At 46.6% G+C, this 12,500-nt stretch overlaps 1 long non-coding RNA gene across 1 annotated transcript; it reads left to right on the top strand.

Annotated features, from left to right (window-relative positions):
- The first annotated feature begins 6,734 nt into the window (after positions 1-6,734).
- LOC148214495 (uncharacterized) lies at positions 6,735-12,190 on the top strand. The gene is made up of 2 exons (XR_015798050.1): positions 6,735-7,592; positions 11,179-12,190. It is a non-coding gene; the product is annotated as an uncharacterized LOC148214495 (long non-coding RNA).
- The last annotated feature ends 310 nt before the right edge of the window (positions 12,191-12,500 follow it).

Below are 12,500 nucleotides of genomic sequence, written 5' to 3'. Positions count from 1 at the left end.
CCACAAATGGAACAAAACAATAGGCAATACCTGGGGCCACTTTAAATGCGTTTCCTGACACAATTTACCTAACAGTGATTCAAGTTCCCTGTTAGCCCGTTCCACCCCCCCCCCCCCGAAGATTGGGGATGATAAGGGACATGTAGGTTCTGTGTGATGCCTAAAGCTTGCAAGATGTGGGTGATCACGTGTGCTGCAAAATGTTGGCCACGATCCATATCCAAGATGGAGGGGATCCCATATCGAGGTACCACATCTTTCAAGAGATGTCTTGCGGTTTCGAGTGCGGTTGCACGCTGACAGGGAAAGGCTTCAACCCAGTGTGTAAGCTGATCTCTGCAAACAAGAACATGTTCAAAACCATTCGCTTTTGGTAACTGGATATAGTCCAGCTGCAAATTCTCAAAGGGTCTTTGAGCCCAGGGTCTGCCTCCTTTGTGTATCCTTTGTCTGGAAGAGGCATTGTTGGCTTGACATGTGAGACATGCCCGTGCTACCTTTTCGGCTTCCATGTACACCCCTGGGGCGTACTATACTCTTCTGACAGTGTCCACTATAGCCTGAGTTCCGCAATGGCCCTTTGAGTGGACCTGTTGGCAAAGGAGGCGTAGTAGTCGTCTGGGGGCTAAGGGTCTGCCATCTGGCACCCTCCAAAACCCATCAGAAAAGGTTGCTTCATACTTTGCCTGCCACTGTTCCACCTCCCCCCTTTCAATGAAATCATCGTATGGAACAGATGATTGAAGGTGAAACTCAGCCGCTGCAAGGGGAAAGGGGAAGAGGCTGCAGGGCGGCCCATTTAGCTGCAGCATCTGCGAAAGCATTTCCCTTGGTGACCAGGGAGTTGTCTCGTTGATGTGCCAAGCAGTGCACCACAGCGAGGGCTTTAGGGAGCATAACGGCTTCCAAGAGCGAAGCCACCAACGCAGCATGAGCAATGGGGGAGCCAGAAGAAGTAAGGAAGCCCTGCTGTTTCCACAGGGCTCCTGTGGCATGACATACTTCAAATGCGTATCTCGAATCTGTATAAACAGTGACACGAAGGGTGCAAGCAGCCCGACAAGCCTCGGTAAGGGCAATAAGTTCTGCAGCCTGGGCACTATGGGAGGGGGAAAGCGGAGAGGCCCAGATAATGTCATACAACGAAACCACAGCTGCTCCAGAGACACGGATGCCCTCGTAGAGGAAGGAGGAATCATCAGTGAAATATTCGCAGTCAGGGTTCAGGAGGGGCTGGTCAGTGAGGTCAGACCGGGGGTTTTCAGCGTCCTGGATGACCTGAAGGCAGTTGTGGAGGGGTGAAGAAGCATCAGATTCAGGTAACAATGTAGCAGGGTTCAGTGTAGAGCACCTTTCAAAAGAAATATGGTTAGAGGTAAAAAGTTCAGCCTCATATTGGGCAAGGCGCTGATGAGTGAAAGCCTGTGTTTGAGACTTCAAGAGGATTGCAGCGACCTCATGCGGTACCTTTAAAATGAGAGGGTGACCCAAAACCAAGTCACGTGAGCACTTTACCAACTCAACAGCTGCAGCCACAGCGCGCAGACAGGGAACCGCCCTGCGGGCAACAGGATCCAGCTGGACTGAATAATAGGCGACCGGACAGTGTGCTGGGCCCAAAAGTTGAGAAAGTACACCAGAAGCAACCCCACAATTCTCGTGGACGAAAAGGAAAAAAGTTTTAGAATAGTCCGGAAGACCCAGGGCTGGCGCAGAAGAAAGGTTCCGCTTAATTTTGATCAATAAAGCGTCCAGGTCGGGAGTCCAGATAACAGATGTGGGGGCTTCCTTCACAGTGAGGAGGATCAAAGGACGGGTCAGTTCCCAAAAGAAGGGATCCAGGGGCGACAAAACCCCAACACCCCAAGAAGAGCACGTACCTGGCGTTTAGTTGCGGGCTGTTTCATGTTTAAAATAGCTTGGATACGCTCAGTGGCCAATCTGCGAGAACCAGGGGCAATGATATACCCCAAGTATTTCACTTCTGATTGTAAATATTGAAGTTTGGTTGGCGATGCCTTATGGCCACGGTCTGCCAGTGACGCAAGGAGGGCATAGGTATCCGTACGGCAAGAGTCCACCGTGTCCGATGCCACCAGTAAGTCATCCACATATTGGATAAGAACGGACCGGCAGGGTAAAACAACGGATGCTAAATCAGCTTTCAAAATTTGCGAAAACAGGGTAGGGGATTCCGTATATCCCTGGGGTAGCTGAGTCCAGGTATACTGAGTGGAGTTCCAGGTGAAGGAAAAAAGGTATTGCGACTCAGGGTGCACTGGAATGGAAAAGAAAGCAGCACACAAATCAATGACAGTAAAACACGTGGCTGTGGCAGGAATCATAGTTATAATGGTAGCGGGGTTTGGGACAACTGGTGCCCGTGGAATAACGTATGAATTGACAGCACGAAGGTCGTGCACAAAGCGGTAAATGGGGTTCCCTGCAGAGTCTAGTTTAGGTTTACGAACAGGAAAAATGGGGGTATTACATGGGGAAGTACAAGGACACAAAACCCCTTGTCTAAGGTAGCTGGTAATAAGCAGTTGTATGGGTCCAATGGCTTCAGTTGGAATACTATATTGGGGCAGACATGGTGGTGGTCCAGATTTAGTCTGAATGACAACAGGAGCCGCACTCTTCAGGAAGCCAACGTCTGAGGATTCCCAGCCCCATAATGAATCCGGGAGGGTGCACAAGTCCGGGGGCACCGTATGGGGGTCTGAGGCTGCTGAAAAAAGGGAAAAAAGACAATGCATATATGTCAAGGGAACGTCCAAAATCAACCCAATAGGAGTGCATTTAATAGTAGCTCCAAGCTTACAGAGTAAATCACAACCAAAAAGGGAAACCGGAGATTCAGAACAAATGGTAAAAGCATGTTCAATAGTAAGGGGACCCACTTCAACCTTTAGGGGATCGGTAACATTTACGGGGATAACCCTACCCCCAACCCCAACAATATGGTCAGAAACATCAGAAAGAACAGAGGAGGAGGAAAGAGGGTGGGTTAGTAGGGATGCTGTGGCCCCGGTATCAACCAAACAGTGATACTGTTGGCCATCCACAGTCAAAAACAAAAAAGGTTCCCCCCCAGGTCCGGACTGAAGAGGTAAGGCGAGTGCACTCAAGGGCTTTGGTTCTTGGGTGTCCCCAAGATCCCGTCATTGCGGAGAAAATCCGGGCTGCGCCGGAGAATCTGTGGAAGGAATAACAGGATATGAGCGAGGCCGGGAAGGGAGAGGAGGAGGTGGAGCCGGAGTGTGGGAACGAGGAAACGGTATGGGTTGTTGCTGGGGAAGAAAGGGGTTCCCGCTTCTCCCCCGCCGTTCCTCCATTCACCGGGCATCCGCCTGGCGGGTCCTGCATTCACGGGAGAAATGCCCCTCCTTCTGACAATAGTAACAGAGGGGACGGGCTGGTGGAATCCCAGACCTGAGTCTCACGTATTATGGTCGGCTGCGACGATCCGTTTGAAAAGTAGCAAACATTTTTAGGTCTTCACGGCGCTCAGCATGGCGCTGCTTATCTTTCTCCTCCTCCTCTTTTCGCTTACGGTGATCAAAAACAAAATTGGCAATACGACGGAGCTCAGCAACATCTAAACTTTGCCAGTTGGAAACGATGGTTTGGAAATGGTTTTTAATGTCAGCAGCCGCTTGCTCAACAAAGGCAGAGCGGAGAAGCCTATTGTCTTTATCATTTTCAATATCCAAATGGGCGTGAGTGAACCCTGCCTCAGATAAACGAACCCAAAAAGCGTCTGGGGTTTCGTCAAGTCTCTGAATTGTGTTATTAAATTCAGACCGTTTCAAAGGCTTCTTCCCTATTTCCCGAAGGGCTTCAATGAGATTCTCCTTAGCCCTGTTATACTCAGTCCAATGGGCAGCATTGTTATAGTCCCATGTAGGCTCATGAATTGGCCAAGGGACCCGAGGGGGTGGTGCCACTTCCCCGGGAACTGGTAGAACAGGACGACGGCCAATTTCTACACATTTTTCAAACAATTTCAAGACCTCATCCCTGGTTAATAACATATTAAGGAGCTCCATCATATCAGCCCATGAAGGGTTGTGACTTCGAATGACTGCCTCTAAGCATCTTATGACAGCCAATGGGTCTTTTCGGAAGGAAGGAGTGTCAGAGAGCCACACTGCCAAGTCCGTTGGTGAAAAAGGAGTGTGATATCTTAGAAATGCTATATGCCCAGCAGTAGCCGGTTGCCCATCTGTAGCAGGTGTGGGAGGTAAAGGTACTGGATTTAATAACAGGGGTGCCATCATTTTGCCGGAAGGCAAAGTACCTTCGTGCCCTTGTTCTGAACAAGCGGAGTCTCGAGCGCTGGCAAGAGGGGATAAATCGGCAAGTTCATTCCAACAGTGCCAATAAGACAAGTGCTCTGGACAATTCCGTTTTAATTGGAGTTCAAGAAGCTTCAGTTTCTCACAGTGGAATGTACCCATGGGAGGCCAAATTGCATCACTGCTTGTATCCAGATATTGAGTCCATTCCATACATAGTTCACGTGCACGTCTTTTCCTCATTCCTGGCTGGGTGGGCAAAATCCCCTTATCCCAAGCCTGTAGCAACCTCCCCAAAGGGGAAGATGGGGGTACTGTCGAATGAGTATTCCCCATACCCTCTCGTGTCCCTAAGCGTGGCACCGGTGCCCGTTGGATTTGGGTGTGTCTAAACACCCAGAGACTCCCTATTAGAGTACCGACCCTCTGCGCGCTTCCAAACTCCTGATCACTTATCAATTTTGCAATTTCTAGGACACAAGCGGTAATCACCCAGTTATGGTATCAGCCACTCATTCAAGCACAACTGTAGCCTCAGCTACTTATACAAGCACAACCTGCCCGGGCACATGGATTACCCTGGTCCCACTTGCTATCCGGGTTGCTCTGGTCATCACTCAACAAGAGCTAGCAGAGGCCCGGGGGCGTCTTGAACCAGTTTGACACACAGCCTTGGTCTGCAGTCGGGTTTTATAAAAGGGATCAAACACACATTCCCAGGTTCGGCTTATGGTCACTCACTCACACACTCACAGCCTGTTGAGGCACGTGGACCTTGTCAGCCCCCCTTGCTTTCTACCTGGATTTTCCAGATAGGTGCGGCTGGAGCAGACAGACACACAGCCCTGGTCAACAGCGGGGAAATAATTGGGGAAACACACAAAGCTCTTACAACCGAACACTGGGGCACAACAAATTACACACAAACGCTGGGCTTATATATATATAAAAAGAAAATTTTGGGGGGGTACTTACCCACTGTGACGTTGTCCTAAATTCATGCAATTGGTTGGCACAAAACCAAAGTTCCCTTTACTACCTTCAGGGCAATCCCGCAGGAAAATCACAAACCCTCCGGGCAAATGGCCCAGTGCCGGCAGGGCGTGTTATCCTCCCGGGACCCAGCCCATTAGGTTAGCCCAGTCCCATCTGGGGTGCCAAATGTTGGAAGAAAAAGTTATCTTACCAAGTCCGTTTCTGAGCCGGGAGTAAAGACACTGACGAATTGCATGAAGTTAGGAGATTTATTCTTCACCCAAATGCAGAAGCAATGACAGCAAGCAGTTAGGTGGGCAGCCGCACTGGGCCCCCTCCCCACAGTACATTATATAGCTTCTGTTACATTCAAACCCACGTTAAGATGTCATGACTTTCTGATCCAATCAAAGCCAGTTACCTTGATCCATACTCCTCCCCTTACCCAGGACCCCTTTCTCTGATGCCAAATAAGGTTCTTCCTTTCTGTATGTAAACTAATTTCTATCGCCTTGAGTGTTAACAGCCATATGTAAACATACATCCCTAAGAAACAAGGTCAGGACCGCTTATCTTTCTTTGTGAGGGGTCATCTGAACAAGAAGAGACTATCAGGTCAAGACAGTTTATCTGCTTACATGAGTTGCCGCCTTTCCAGTCAGGAAGAGGCAAACCATGAGAGAAATTAACACATCCTTGAGATTTTGAAAAGTGTTAAAGGTCACATCCTCAAGAATGCAACCTTTTGATAATCTAAAGTACAGTCAACCTTACATACAGGAAAGGGAATATTGGCATTTTGCTAGGCCTGCTTTTACTTCATATTATACAATATATAAAGATAATGTTTAAACATCTAAATGTCTTAATATATCAAATTATCTCTAAATGTCTTAATATATAAAAATGTCTACATGTCCCAACCTTCTAACACTGGGAAATCAAAAGGATTTCCCTGAATTCCATGTCTGAGCCAAGGAAACTATAGGGCGATTTCCACGTAATGACCAGGAGACAAGTTTTCCTTTTCTTTAAATGCATGTTTTTATCATGAATCTCACCCATTTTTCACAAAAATGGCCTGAGATTTGTGCCTTGGATGTCTTTATTAAAACCTCTTGGCCCCTCCAGGATATGGAGAAGAGGGGAATTCCCCTCATAGATACTGCAACAAACAAAGGTTAGAAGTAGAATGAAGTTTGAACTTGGGGAACTCCCAAGCCAGGGTAATCAGCAGTGTTCAAACTCTAATTTCCTTTCTAACTCAGGAAAGCTTCTGTCAGCTCAATGAGGAATGGTTCCAACTCTCTTCTAAATCAGAGAATCTCTGATCTGGATGGGATTCCTTATGGGGTTGGACCTCAATCCAACCCAACCCAACCGAACCCAACCCAGACCCTGGACTCCAATTTTCACATTCCTAAGTGGGAATAGTACTCAAAGACATGAAGGGCATTATTTTGATACACAATTTTATATTCTATATATATACACAATTTTATATATGCTTCACACAATGTTTAACCATACCTGTAACAGTGCACTCTATTTTATTTCTAAAGGGTTAACTTGCTTTTGCTTTGTAAAGAGCACTGGTTTCTTCTTCCCCCCCCCTTATCTCTTTGCTGAATGCCCGATTGTCTTCGAAGAAACAATTAGATGAATACAAGTTGTTTGTTTTACCAAGCTTTTGCAACAGTCGTGGGGCCCTGCATTCCAGAGAGAGAGATAAGAAAAATCTTGTATGCCATTCTCTTGGTAACCAGAAGAATAAGTTACATTTAAGTTTACCTTCCTAAGAACCACCTTTCACTTGCTCAGACCGTCCCAAAAATCCCTTGTATGGGTGTGAGGGGATGTACTATCTGATTACAGATTTACATGTCTATAAAGTCTCTGATGTTTGTGTTGTAAGGTGTGATTTCATCAACCTCTCTTGTGAATGTGTTGATTGGGGTCACCCAGCTGTGTCTTGATCAAAATACATCTGTTATCTTAAAGAAGCCTCGTCTCAAGTCTTTTTATTTGGCTTTATTGAGACTTGGGAAATAAAAGGTGCCATACATTTTTGGCGAGCCAGCCAGGAGTCCCGAAGGCAGGGATTCCTTGGGGAGGCTGCTTTAAGCCCCCCTCATTGCCTTCACAACAGCGGACGGGGAAAATCGACGGAGACCATCCATCAATGTCAAGCGCGCGCCTGGAAAGTTTTCCAGTGACCTTGTGCTGATCGCCGTCGGCAGACTCCGCTCCTGCTGGGCCTGAATGCTCCAAAATTGAGGCTTCTCCCTTCCATTGTATAAAGACGGATTGGGAAGGGTGAGTATGCTTTTATTAGGTGGGGAGTGGTGCCTTGTGAGTGCGTGAATGAGACATGGGAAACTTCTGTTAGAGATCTGCCCATGAAGTGAGTGTGTGAGGATCTTAGTGCGGTTCCTCTTATTACCCATGTGAGGCGATAGAGGCCACGACGATCCGCGTGGTTGATTTGTGTGTGTGTTGGAATATATTGTCCTAGAGGAGGATTCCAAGGTAGGAGGGTGCACTATTAGATGGAAAAGGATTTCACATTAGGGAGGGTACTCTGGCCAGACCCCGAGCTGATTGAAGGAAAAATCAGCCCGAGAAATTCCTAGAAATCCCGAGCTGAGGCCCTGCGTCGAGGGAAAGACGAACAGGGAGTAGGCAGCCCGAGAAATTTTCCTGTGCCTCTCAAAGAATTCCGAGTCAACGGAAAGACCCGAGAAATCCTCTAGGCAGCACGCACCATAACTCACAGCAATAGAAGGCTTAAAAAGAAAAAGAAAAAAAAAGAGGAAAAAGGAAAAAGAAAAGAAAAGAAAAAGAAGAAAATCCACTAGGTGGCACTATGGGGAACAGCAACAGCCGCCTGAGTGAAACAGCAAGGAAGGAAGCCGTGGCAGAAAGCTTTATGCCGGCAAAAAGCCCTACGCCGCTGCAGTGTGTTCTTAAGCACTGGGACATTTTAAAACCCAGAGTTGCAATGAAATTGAGTTTTAAAAAGAATAAACTAAAAACTTTTTGTGAACTCGTTTGGCCACATTATTATATTGGCCCAAATGTAGGATTTTGGCCACCAGAAGGTACTGTTGATGGAGAGTTCATAAATATTTTTGCCAGCTTTTTGGCTTCAAGTGGCAGAATTGAGGAAGAGATATATGCCAAATTTTTCTTTAACCTCTTCCTTCGCCCAGACCTTCAAGTTCTATGTGGGCTGAAAACCAACCCTGTAAAACTTTTTCCCTGCAGCCGAGAGCTGAGCAGGACACAGAAACAAAGCTAAAGCACAAAACGGAGGAGGAGGAGGAGGAATTTCCCCCCCCTTATTGTACTCCAACGGCCCCTCCTCCGCTTCCTGCATCAGCTCCTCAGGCATCTCCATTGCCAGCCCCCACTGGCTCTGCTGCTGCAGCAACCCCCGCAGCTGGGACTGCCCCCCCACTGCCTTTAACCTCTGCAGCTGCTTTTCAGCCAGCTTCTCAAGAATTTTTAGTGGCAGCTTCACAGTCACCAACAGCTGTGAGTAGCCCTTCACATACCAGGACAGGACTTGTTTACAACACGGACTCTCCTGATATTTTTGTTGCTCCACTACGGGGGCAGGACCCTAATCTCCTTGCCCCTCTTAGACAAGTACCAATGGGCAACCAATTGGCTTTTATTCACACTCCTTTCACTACCAGTGATTTATTTAACTGGAGAGTAGGATTGCCTCCTTATCGTGAGTCTCCACAGCAATATGTGGATCTTGTTCAACGCATCATTTGTACTCAAGAAGGGCCGTCGGCTGCTTCATCAGAGTCGCCTGAGTGCTATAGAAGCCCTAAGTGTGCCAACAAACATCAAACAACTCCAAACATTTCTAGGCATAACTGGATATGCAAGACTTTGGATCCCTGGGTATTCCCTCCTTGCCAAGCCTCTGTACCAACTCACACAGAAAAATATGGCTTGGGAATGGACTGGAGAACATCAATCTGCTTGGCAGGAATTAAAGGACTCTCTTGCTAGAGCTACAGCCCTTGCTCTTCCTGATCAGTCTAAAGGCTTTGATTTATTTGTCACTGAGAAGCAAGGATGTGCACTAGGAGTCCTTACCCAGAAATTAGGCCCGGAAAAGGTTCCTGTTGCTTATCTATCCAAAACTCTGGATGCTGTGGTAAAAGGTTGGCCTGCTTGCCTTCGCTCAATTGCAGCTACAGCGCTTTTAATTCAAGAGACAGAAAAGATTTCTTTAGGAGCAACAGTTGATGTATATACACCCCACTCTGTACAGACATTACTGGAACAAAAACTTCCTGCATGGGCCACTTCAGCCCGATTGACTAAATATGCCAGCTTAATTTTGGAAAATGATTCAGTTAAACTGTTTCGCTGTGAGCAGCTCAATCCAGCCACCCTCCTGCCTCGACCATCAGAGGAGGTTAGCTCATTGGAAGGCCCCCATGACTGCCATCAGGTTTTAGAGATTATTGTTGGAATTCGCCCTGACCTCCAAGTTGAACCTTTTAACTTGGCAGAATGTCAGTTTTGGACTGATGGTTCTTCCTTTATTGAAAATGGGGTCCGCCAGACAGGTTTGGCTGTGGTCACCACTGATGGACCTATTTTGTTACGTAAGCTGCCCTCTCACTGGTCAGCACAGGCAGCTGAGCTGTTAGCCCTTATAGAAGCCTGTTATCTTGCCAAAGGGCAGACAGCCAATATTTTCACTGACAGCAGATACGCCTTTTTAGCTGCACACACACATGCAGCTCTCTGGAAAGCCCGGGGCTATGTGGGGGCAGATGGAAAAGCTCTGAAGATGAAACCACTGCTTGAAGAACTAGCTATGGCTGTGCGTTTGCCTACTCAATTAGCTATAGTTCATTGCAGAGGTCACCAGACTGATCGAGGTGAAATCTCCCGAGGCAATCGTGCTGCTGATTATTGGGCCAAACAAGCTGCTCGTAAGGGTGATGTCATGCCTGTAGAAACTCACCAGCTTTTACCTCTCATTCCTATAGAGCCTGATCACCCACTACCCCCTCTCTATGATCAAAGAGATCATCTTGATCCACAAGGAAAGTGGAAGGATGGATGGTGGATTGTTAACAATCGTGTTCAGTTACCTCTTCAAATCCTATGGATGGTTGTCAAAAGAAGTCATGCTATGGCCCATTGTGGCCCCAAACCTCTTTTCAAGTGGCTTTCTCAAAGATACAGTAACAAGAAGCTGAGGCACCTCTGCCAAACAGCTGTGGCTCAATGTGCTATCTGCCACAGAAATAATCCAAGGAGTGGTAAATCTACTCCTTCAGGCCACCTTCGTACTGCTCAATACCCAGGAGAAGCCTGGCAAGTGGATTTTACTGAGCTTCCCAAAAAGGGACCCAAAAATCATCTTTTGGTCTTTGTAGATTTGTTCTCTGGATGGCCTGAAGCCTTTCCTGCCTCATCTCAACGTGCAGGAGAAGTGGTCAAGGCCCTGGTGGAACACATCATCCCAAGATTCTCGGTCCCTAAAGGGTTAGAGTCAGATAATGGGAGACACTTTACCTCTGATGTCACTCAACAAGTTAGCAAATTCTTGGACATTCCTTGGCATCTACATTCCAGTTATCGGCCCCAGGCTTCAGCCAAAGTGGAACGTATGAACCGCTCTTTAAAGACTCAGCTTGCAAAGCTCTGTCAAGAAACCCAGCTCCCCTGGCCAAAGATGCTGCCCCTTGCTTTAACACGTATTAGGGCCATGCCCAGAGGGCCACTGATGTTGTCACCTTTTGAAATGCTTTATGGGAGACCGTTTGTATCTCATGAAGTGCTAACTGCATGGACAGGTGAAAAGAACATTTCTCAATATCTACAGAAACTGGCGCAGGTTTTATGTTTTATTTCACTACAGGTTCGAGACGCCTTGCCAGTTGCTCCTGATGTACCACCCATCGCCCAGCCAGGCCAGTGGGTCAGAGTGAAGGAGCTGTTCCCATCTTGCACTGATCCAAAGTGGTCCGAGCCGAAGCAAGTACTCCTGAGCACGCCCACTGCTGTAAAAGTTGAAGGCATCAAAGCTTGGGTGCATGGATCCAGGATCAAGCAGGTGAAGGAACCCCCAGATACCTGGCAAGTTTCCTCAGTTGATGGACTTAAACTAAAATTGCAGCGCTCTCTAGCTTCACCAGCAGATCTTTTCAAGGACTAATTAGGTCCACCGGTAGAGGCCTAATTCAGGAACAGAAGATTTGAAACCATAGACTTTACCAGCCACACAAACACCTAGATGTGCTGGCTTGGTCACAACCCAAGTTGTGAAACTGACTACATAAGAAGCATCTTATGTTCAAAAGCAAAGGGAGGAAATGAAGGGCATTATTTTGATACACAATTTTATATTCTATATATATACACAATTTTATATATGCTTCACACAATGTTTAACCATACCTGTAACAGTGCACTCTATTTTATTTCTAAAGGGTTAACTTGCTTTTGCTTTGTAAAGAGCACTGGTTTCTTCTTCCCCCCCCCTTATCTCTTTGCTGAATGCCCGATTGTCTTCGAAGAAACAATTAGATGAATACAAGTTGTTTGTTTTACCAAGCTTTTGCAACAGTTGTGGGGCCCTGCATTCCAGAGAGAGAGATAAGAAAAATCTTGTATGCCATTCTCTTGGTAACCAGAAGAATAAGTTACATTTAAGTTTACCTTCCTAAGAACCACCTTTCACTTGCTCAGACTGTCCCAAAAATCCCTTGTATGGGTGTGAGGGGATGTACTATCTGATTACAGATTTACATGTCTATAAAGTCTCTGATGTTTGTGTTGTAAGGTGTGATTTCATCAACCTCTCTTGTGAATGTGTTGATTGGGGTCACCCAGCTGTGTCTTGATCAAAATACATCTGTTATCTTAAAGAAGCCTCATCTCAAGTCTTTTTATTTGGCTTTATTGAGACTTGGGAAATAAAAGGTGCCATACAGACATAACATTCTAGAAAATTTTACTATTTTAATACAACGTTTTCTCTACTGTTATGAACAAAACAACATGGCTGTGTGCATGAAGTCGCCATGATTTGATAGAGACTTCCTGTAATCACATGAAAAAATAAATAACGGATAGAAATCTTAGAGTGTTCGGCCTTTTGCTGCATTGTGGTCGAAATCCACACACTCTAAAAGCAAACTGTCCTGGATCTCATATGACAGGCTATACAACTGACCAATA

The sequence above is a fragment of the Python bivittatus genome, unplaced genomic scaffold, assembly GCF_059951505.1.
Source record: "Python bivittatus isolate LINGU-HERP-01145 unplaced genomic scaffold, Pbiv_v1 ctg000650_np1212, whole genome shotgun sequence".
Taxonomy (NCBI): Eukaryota; Metazoa; Chordata; class Lepidosauria; order Squamata; family Pythonidae; genus Python; species Python bivittatus.
Note: the sequence above shows the minus strand (reverse complement) of the source record. Positions and strands in the feature narration are given on the sequence as shown.